Source organism: Anastrepha ludens, chromosome 2 (assembly GCF_028408465.1).
Source record: "Anastrepha ludens isolate Willacy chromosome 2, idAnaLude1.1, whole genome shotgun sequence".
Classification (NCBI taxonomy): Eukaryota; Metazoa; Arthropoda; class Insecta; order Diptera; family Tephritidae; genus Anastrepha; species Anastrepha ludens.
The window spans coordinates 145,849,189-145,858,835 of NC_071498.1; the positions used below are offsets into that span (position 1 = coordinate 145,849,189).

Sequence of the window (9,647 nt, forward strand, 5' to 3'; positions counted from 1 at the left end):
TCGATAGCAGAATTCTGCCCGCTCATTTCACACACTCATCCAATCATTCGTTGTTCAGACGGCAACGAAGTAATGTGAACGATGACTGTGGATTTCTGCCGTATACCACCAACACAATCTCAGTTTTTTTTGCGTAAACAAACTGCTGGCATAGCCCTGGTGACAATTGATGAAGAGTGCTGAGTCCCTTTCCAAGCCTTTTCTTGTTTTCGGGGTGGGTTTTTACGCAAAAAATTATTCTTAGTGGGCATACGTAATTCACCTTTTTCATATTCATTGAAATTCACAAGGTCGTTTGCTTTTCATGACTATAAATCACCAATTTAATGATACTACAAGGAATTTTTAAGAAATCTTGATAGTATCAAGCCGTCCTCGTACGATCTAACACGAAAGAGAGAGAGAGAGCATGAATTTATATCCTACCGAACCAAACAAAAACTTTTAAATTCATATTTAACATGAAATGAACAGTTGATTTTAGGATTTTTGGTTTCACTCTTTTTTTAGTTTGTTTCGGGCAGTTTTTATTGCCCGTGGTTTGATCTCTGTTTGATTCTGAAATTAACCTTTCTGCTAAATCGATGATGAAATACAAATTCAAAAGGGAAAAAAATCCACTTGACCTTTATAGCTATTGGTTGAGACATGATTTCCAGCTAATTTCAGAATTTCGCCACATGATCGAAGTTCAAAAAAAGTTGCATATTAAAAAATGTAAAAAATAAATGGAAATCGTTGTTTTGGCCACGGATGGTAGCGGGTAAACATCATATACCTACGTATATTCACTAGTGCCACTTCTTCTAAAAAAAATTATATACGGTTTTTTTTGTGGCAGACTCCAAATTAATGTCTCTATTACTTTTTTTTTTATTTTTATTTGCAAGCCTTCGACTTCCACTTTAACAAACATAGAGTCAGCGTCAAAAGAAAGCGACATTGACAAATTTTGACTATTTCAATTAAAAAATTGTATAGCAAAAAATAATAAAGATTCGGCAATTTTATACCAAAATTTCAAACTTTAATTGGAATTTATTGAATTGAATTTGAATTTTGATAAAATAAAGTGCAAGTTTCAAGTGGCTCAAAAATTGCGTTTTCCTCCAGATAAAAATTTGTTTAACCTTACTTACCTCACTTTAATTTACTTTTTAAAAAAAAAATTTCAGTTTTTTTTTAATAAATTTTCCATTTTATTTTAAAAATAATTTTTTTTTTTTAATAATTTTTCCATTTTATTGTAAAAATAATTTTTTTTTTTTTAATAATTTTTCAATTTTATTTAAAAAAGTTTTTTTTTTTAATTTTTCAATTTGATTTCAGAAATAATTTTTTTTTTAATAATTTTTCGAGTTTATAATTTTTTTTAATAATTTTTCATTTTTGTTTTTTAAATATTCATAAAAACCTTCATCGTTGAAAGAAAATTGCACAGTTGTGCTGCTACTCCTATGTTCACAGCTGTACATCTTTGTATGTAAACGTATGCATGTATACATCTTGGTCACAAGCATCTGCAACTAAATTCAAATATTTTTATTAAATTTTTTGTTTTTTTTTTGTACTGGTTGTTGCTAAATATGAATTTGCGGTGTTATTAAATTTTAAATTTTCGTTTGAAAACATCTGTTAAATGTTTGTCGAAATGAAAAAGTTGATAACCTTTCAAGGGCTATTCACTCTCAGCGTTTAAAAGCTTAAATATTTTATGACTACATTCATTTGAATGATAAATAAACAGTTGTATGTGTAGAATACACGCAGTTATATGCCACAGTTCATAATAAAGTGAATGTGCCGCAGTTTCATTAGGGCAAACCAAGCTTCGCAATCTTAGAATATTTAATTTGAGATTGGATATAATGATAAAAATGATGAGTCGATCTTAGCAAACAATTTCCATTAGCGCGGCGAAAGATGCAGTGGAAAAGGCGGATGATTTAGCACTGAGTTGTTGTACTTTGCGGGGTCTATCTGGACAGATAACGGCCTGGCCCATATCCGTAAAATTTCACAATCCGGATCGTTATTCCCTAATTTTTTTGTGGAGCTTAGCAAGAACGTGAAGGTAGTAATATTGGCGAATAGTTTGGCCTTCAGCAACTCCGTGAAGTGCACAATCCTACAAGAATCGAAAAATTGAGCAAAATATTCCATTAATTTAATATAAAAAAAATGTTAGACTTCCTGACTAGGCACAACTATTACGAATCAGAGAAGCATGCAAATCACTAAAACTCACTACAAAGAAATTGTCACAAGAGTAGCCATCTTTTTAGACAGTCGAGCAGCTATCAAGGTCTTAAATTCCAGTTCCATTTCATCCAAACTTGTCTTACAGTGTAGAGAGGTATAGCATTTTTTGGTTATTAGCTTCAAATTACTCTGATATGGGTTACCGATTATAGAAATATAGAGCGTAATGAGAAAGCGGGTAAACTAGCAATAAAAGGCATAACTGAGGCGGTGGCAGTTGCTACCCCATGCAACACAAAAATACATCCATTGCTTCACACTACCATGCTTTAGTCGAAAGAAGGTGGAAGCAATTAATTACATGCACTACAACAAGAAAGCATTGTAGCCGTCGTAAAATATCCAGCGGTCGAAGTACCACGCCCAAGCATCTCACGAAGGTAGGGGATCATACAGCCAGTCCTAACCTTCCTTTCTACCCCATTTGCAGAAGCTGTCAGGCGGAGGGGGTTGAAAGAAAGTCGTTGCTCTTTCGGTAAGCCTTTCATACAGTAAATTAATGAAATCTCAGACACAGATATAAAAAATTTGCCGCTATGCTTTGGTTTCACGAAATGGATCTGACTAAAACAGTGGTAGTAAAACGGTGCTGGTCCCTGATTAGGATTATTTCAATACAAATATTTGACCACTTCAACAACAACAACAACAATACTTCTGTTGGGTGTTTGTCTGAGCTCCTTCTTATATTTGTGGCCTGCGTCTTGATCTTGTTCCACAAAGGACCTTCTGTTTTAAGCCGGCTCCGAACGACAAATGGGTTTTTTTCATGGCAGTAATACACTCGCATGTTTGCCATTGCCTGCCGAGCGGCGACCGCTATTAGAAAAAAACTTTTTCCTCATTTTGGTGTTTCATGGAGATTCGAAGCTACGTGACCGAATTATAGTTACCCACTAACCTTTTAGGCTGCCGAATTTCATATATAGATACGTATATTCAAGGTGGCGCAAAATTAATCACTTTATCGTAAGATTTCTAATTTTTTCACTTGGTGTCGTACGTCAATCATTTTTGACACTTATCAACTAGACAGCTGCTGTACACAAACAGACAAGCAAAAGAGCGCGTAAAAGTCGAAATAAAGATTTCTATCACAAATATTACTTTTTGTTCTATTCAACAAGCATGACAAACAAAGTTATTCAAAAACCAAATGGTATGATTAATTTTGCGCCACTTTGTATATATATAAAGGGTTTTCCAATAGGAAGTGTTATTTTGATAAAAGATCAATGGTTTCGTTGCTTGTGTGGCACGTAGCGCCGTCTTGTTGAAAATAAACGTTGTCCACATCAATACCATCCAATTCCGGCCATCAAAAATCGTTAATCATCACTCGATAGCGCAATCCATTTAACGTAACTGTTGCTCCAGCTTCATTTTCGAAAAATAAGGTCCAATGACTCCGCCAGACCATAAACCGCACCAAACAGTCACACGTTGAGGTTAGAGAGGCTTTTCAACAATAACTCTTGGATTTTCTGAGCCTCAGATCCGACAATTTTGCTTGTTGACGAAGCCACCGTGGTGGAAATGGATGATTTTTCGATGGAATTCCGGATCATTTTTATAAATTTCAACGACCCAGTTAGCAAAGACACGACGTTGTTGATGATTGAGTTTTCTTCAACACTTTCGACTACAACCGCAATATTTTCAGCTGTTCTTGAGCGACGTGCACGGGATTTATTCTTCACCTCACTAACTTTTCCCAACAGCTCGCATTTTTTCACCAATTGCTGTATTGCGGTCCGAAAAGGTGCTTCACGATGACCCAAAAATGTGCGAGTTTTACGAACCGTCTCTGCCAAATTTTCACCATTTTATAGTGAATTTTAATAATTTCAATGCGTTGTTTAAGCGAGTATCGTTCCGTTTTTATTAATGGCGTAGTTTCTCCATGTCAAATAGCAAAAAATGACAGCTTCAAAAGTGACATCTAGCGAAATAGCGGGTCGCCTCGAACGTCAGATGGTTCTCTTACGAGCATTTTCTATGGCACACTTAGAGGTTTGTCATTGTCTGCCGAGGTCGTAAAAAACCACTTTTTTCTATCATTTGGTATTCCATTACCGCAATCGATTTCGAATCCGAGTTCGAGCGAATAACGGCCACACTTAAAGTCATTCGCCTACGGTGGCTTCCACCTCCTTATCCCTTTCTAAATCTCCCCACAGAAAATCTGAGAACACATCATTATGGAAATTTTCGAAAACTCCAATATGTTTACCAAACTGTCATTTCGTCCACTTTTTGACTAGCGAAACCAGGCACTTGCTGCAATGGCATCTCTGCTTGCCAAACAAGAAATTTGTTTCAATACCACTTCAGGTTGTGTAGGCTATGTATGCGCGTGTGTAATGTCTGTCAAAGGTCCGCTACAGCATCTACCAAATTGTGCACTTCCAAGAAATGTTTAAGCCTCAAGAGTAAGTTCGGTATTATAATAGAGCATAACTCTAGCCTTAGCAAATATCATACTTAATATGTGTGCAAATGCGAGTGTGTGTGTGTGCTATATGAGAAACTACGTAGTGTTGTTCCATCTACCCTCTTGTAGGCATGTGCATACACTTTTATTGATTTTCGCCTCAGTTTTACGTATTCGGGTATTTGTTTGTTTGGGTGGTTGATTCGTTGGTTCGTTGGTTGGTTTGTTGGCTGTTTGTTGTTACATTCATTGTTCTTGTTATTGTTGTTTATATCCACACTTCAGCATCGTAGCAAACGACAAAGTGTGCTGCTGTGGTACTCGTATTTTCTTATAGGACTATTTTTTTTTTTCTTTGTTTGCTTTAAATTGTTGGCTGTGTTGTTGTTGCTTTCGTTTGCGTTTGCGTTTGCGTTTGCTATTTTATATTCGTGCATTGTTTTTATGTGCATTCAACGTTTGTTTCACATCTTTGCTGATTTCATTTTTCCCCCATCGGTTATTTTTGCTACAATCCATCCTCTAACTTGTGGTGCTCGACGTTTGCAGGTGTAGATGTTTGTGCGCGCATACAAAGGGCACATAGGTTGGTATATCCTTTATAACGCCTTTGCATGGCAGCAGCAGTCACCAAGTAGCCACATATGTACGTGTGTATGTATGTAGTGTAGCGCAACACCAAAAACTCCAATACAGTTCGTGCAGCGAAGTTCAGTTACAGCGAAGACGAACCTGCACTAAAGTGGCGGCCGAACGACCAACCAACCAACCGTCTTGCCATCCTTTCTATGCAACACAGAATGCTGAAAACGTCAGAAAATGTGAAGCCCACAAGCAGCATTGAATCGTTCGCCTGCCAGCCTACCGACTGCTGGTTGCCTTACTGCTTGGTTGCCAATCCAAGCACCGCAAAATGTTGATATTGACGCAGATGCTGTTGCTGATGCTATAACAACCAACATCCATACTTAGTGGATAGCTCTTGGCGGCTGCTGTTAGAGGAGGATGATAGTTGATGGGTTGTAGTAGCGAAGGTTGTTTTGGTAGTCGCTGTGACTGCTCATCATATATAACAGCGTGACAAACGCCGATGCCATACATAAATGAAGAATATCAGTGTTGGAGTTTTGGCTATGGATAGCTAAAGACAATGGTAGTGCAACCTATTAGCGTATAAGCAAAAGGATAAGGAAACAGTCGACTTAATATTAAGCAGAAGCAAAGCAAAATGATGTCGAGTTGCTGGTAAGCAAGTTCAAGTTTTGTATGATTGCCTAAACATCTACACACATACATATGTATATATATATATTTGTATATACATTCATGGACATACACGCCTACATTTGCTACTTGATCGTCATCGGAGCACACTCGTATCAACTAACTGATGTTTTGCTCAAATGATGTTTTGCATCCGCAAGAGTTGCTGCTACATACATACATACATATGTATGTACTATTTACGTCTTTTAATATTTCGAATCTTATAAATTCACGGCAAAGGCGAACGGGCGGCAAATGGATATATGGTTGGATGGTAACGATGTAGCAGGGCGCACAAGTTGAGGTGCATCACTATCGCTTGGGGTGATGTACGAGTATAGTAGAAATAACAATGGCTACAGTGGCAACAATATATGCATATGCCACCACCGTAAACCGACACCAACAACTACGAGTACACCAGTACTTGCAGTCTATTCTAGCCGTTCCTTCACTATTCAACGCATCAACTCCTCTCATACAGTGTGCAGCTTGGCTGTGTGGCAATGCGTTGATGCAAAACAATGCGTTTATTTTACAAGCGGCAAAGTGCATGAAATCAAGCGTCCTCACATACACTTTTGCTAGCCAGCTTGCACTGAGTTGGGCTCTGGCATGCCAAAGCTAGAGGGACTTGCTGCTTGTCGACAAACGCCAAATAAGTTTTCAATAAATATTATTTTGTGTGCTCTGGGTTCAGCGAAAGCAAAATTTTTATTTTCCTTCGAGCCAAAATTTTGTTTTCTGTTTTTTACTGTTTTTCTGTTTTTTTTTGGTTTTTTTTTTTCTTTTGCTGTTGTAACTTTTTTCTACTTCCTTTCATTATCCTTATTTTGTTCTAGTTACATTTAAATATTTTTTTTTTTTTGTACTTTGTTCATTGTTCGCTTTGTTCTTCTTTCCATTTTTACATAATTGGATTATTTACATAAAATGTTGTTGCTATTGTGCGCAGTTACCTATAAATAAATATCCACTTGTATTTCGTGATCCTTTTTGTGGTTTGGATTGAAGATTTACAACACAAAGATTTAGCAGGAGGTTGTGGGTAAGCGTAAAGGGAATAGCGTTTACTGTCGATTATTTACGGTTGTCAATTTCAGCTGTGACTTGTTGTGAAAGCTCATTATACAAAGCAGTGTCCCTTCTTTTTTTGGTAAAAAATGTAAAATTGTGCTGTTCATATATTTCTAATGGCTTCTAGAAATACCTAGAGGAAAAGGTGATATGGATCCCGGAATAAGGCAATAATTCTTGCAAGTTGTGCAAGTGTAGAAAAAAAATGGGAATAAAATCTTATAGAAAAAAAGTTTCTATCAATACAAATTGCAATATTTTCCCGTTTTGAAGTGCGAAAATCCACGATAGGTATGCAACTTTCGCTGCATTCTATTGTAACTGGCATGCAGCAATGCGGAATTAGAATAGAAACCATTAGCAAGATGAACCATTAGCGCTTATATGGCATCCCTAATATCTGCAATCTCTAATTTGGTAACAAGTAAGTGAAACGGCCGCCGTAGCCGAAGGTGTTGGTGCGTGACTACCATTCGAAATTCGGAGAACATAGGTTCGAAACTCGGTGAAAGATCAAAAAAAGAAGAAACAGTGTTTTCTAATAGCGGTCGCCCCTCGTCAGGCAATGGTAAGCCTCCGAGTGTATTTCTGCCATGAAAAAGCTCCTCATAAAAATATCTGCCGTTCGGAGTCGGCTTGAAATTGTAGGTCCCTCCATTTGTAGAACAACATCAAGACGCACACCACAAATAGGAGAAGGAGCTCGGCCAAACACTCAAAAAGGGTGTACGCGTAAACAGTAGTAAACAAAATGTTCAGCAAACGGTTTCTTCTGAGGTTCTATCGCAGCTGGTGATATCTGCAGACATTTTCTTAAGCCTGAGCCACCTTCCAGGCACGTCAGGAGACATCTCTTACTAACTACACTGACGAGATCCAGGACAAAATACAATTACAACTACTGGATCGGACAGTGTACAGACAAAAACCAAACGAAACGACATTCATCGGGAGATGAACTTATCAACTTCCTAAACTCCCGACCTCTGAATGCCGTTATCAGAGTCCAACCACCGCCTTTTACAGACGAAGATTTTCAGCTACCTCGCGAGATCCGCGTAACTTTGGCCCAATTGCGTTTTGGTTATCATAGCAGGTTAAACTCCTACTTATCCAGAATTTAGCCCGACATACCTAATATACATATGTCTAGCATGTGCAGGCACACCGCACGACACTAACCATCTATTCACTTGCCCTGTTGAACCCACTCACGTAACACCCCTCTCTCTCTTTGGACCCAAACATTATGCGTTCGACGAACAGGTGACTACATCGCACTGACCGGGTTTAGTAAGCTGCTTCAGGACAGATGGCCATATGGCATTATTTACGGAAGTCTATGCCATCTTGAATGTGGCATACTGAATAATTGAGAAAAAGTGGCGGGGTAGCAGTATTGAAACTTGTAGTGACAGTAAAGCTGCACTTAAAGTCCTTGCTAACCCAAGCTGCTCTCCGAAATTAGGCGGTGAATGGAAGACAAAACTGAATAGTATTGCAAAACACAACAAAGTTAGTCTTATTTGGATGCCTGGACATTGTGGTATTACGGGGAACGAGTTAGCTAATAAACTGGCTAATGAAGGCTCTGCAAGTATGCCACTAGGCCCTGAACCCTTTCTAGGTGTCAATTCTGCATCGATTCAACCATAGATTGACGACTTCATAAAGTCTACCCATAGAGGAGGTTGGTCTGGGTTGAACTCGTGCAGAGTAGCCAAGTGCTTTGTGAAAGAACCAAACCTGAAAATAGCAACCTTTCTCCTAAAACTCAGCAGAAAGGACCTGAGTCAGCATATGGCTGCCATGGGCGTAGTCGACAGCCCGATATGCCTATCCTGTCTTGAGGATGACGGCACTGCCGAGCATTTTCTCTGTAGCTGTCCGGTCAGACTTAGGATATTGGGTTGCGATATACTGAGTATGGATAAAGTTCATACTCTTCCTCTTCCGGATCTCTTAAGATTCATCAATGAATCCAAGAGATTTGTGGAAGAGTGACCTCAAACTAATTTTTCCGTCTTAACACCCACAGTTTATCTTTCTTATCTCTATTCTTTCTACTAAAATCTATTAGAAGTACAATGGTCTCCTGACTGAGTGCTTGGACTTGTCCAACTTGGGGGACAAATCTAATCTAATGTATCTAAGCTGCTACAACAATATCCCGTAAGCACTGTTAGGCGGATGCCCTACCCATTGAAGTAAGAAGTGATTTCATGCATTTTAAGTAAACTTTTCCACATAGTCGAAGGACACATGCCAACCAGTTGAGAGCGACAACGAATCGACCTTTCGGTGTCTTATCCGTCCACAATTATGGTGTCTTATCCACAATTTGGAAACATTGCTCTGTCATTAAATAATTCACGATGACTTGGCAAACCATTCTTCTTGATTGGCGCGATGACCGCTTACGCGATTTTGGCCGAGTTTACAAAAGTGCGTCAGTCGGTTCTTTCTCGTGCTAAGCGGCGCCGGTTGGCCATTGACGATATATTTTTGAACGGAGTCCGAAAACACCGCAACATTTTGCCAAGTTTGTACTATTTATTTGTTTATGTTTTATAAAAATTCAGTTTTGACCTTTGAAAATTCCGAACTG

The 9,647-nt window shown here is 38.3% G+C and overlaps 1 protein-coding gene across 1 annotated transcript in view; it reads right to left on the reverse strand.

Annotated features, from left to right (window-relative positions):
- Window positions 1-1,441: 1,441 nt before the first annotated feature.
- LOC128855495 (endoplasmic reticulum mannosyl-oligosaccharide 1,2-alpha-mannosidase) overlaps window positions 1,442-9,647 on the reverse strand; it is a 76,056-nt gene continuing 67,850 nt past the window's right edge. Inside the window, exon 8 of the transcript XR_008453733.1 lies at window positions 1,442-1,526. The gene's annotated coding sequence lies outside the window, so the exon portion shown is untranslated. The remainder of the gene's footprint in view (window positions 1,527-9,647) is intronic.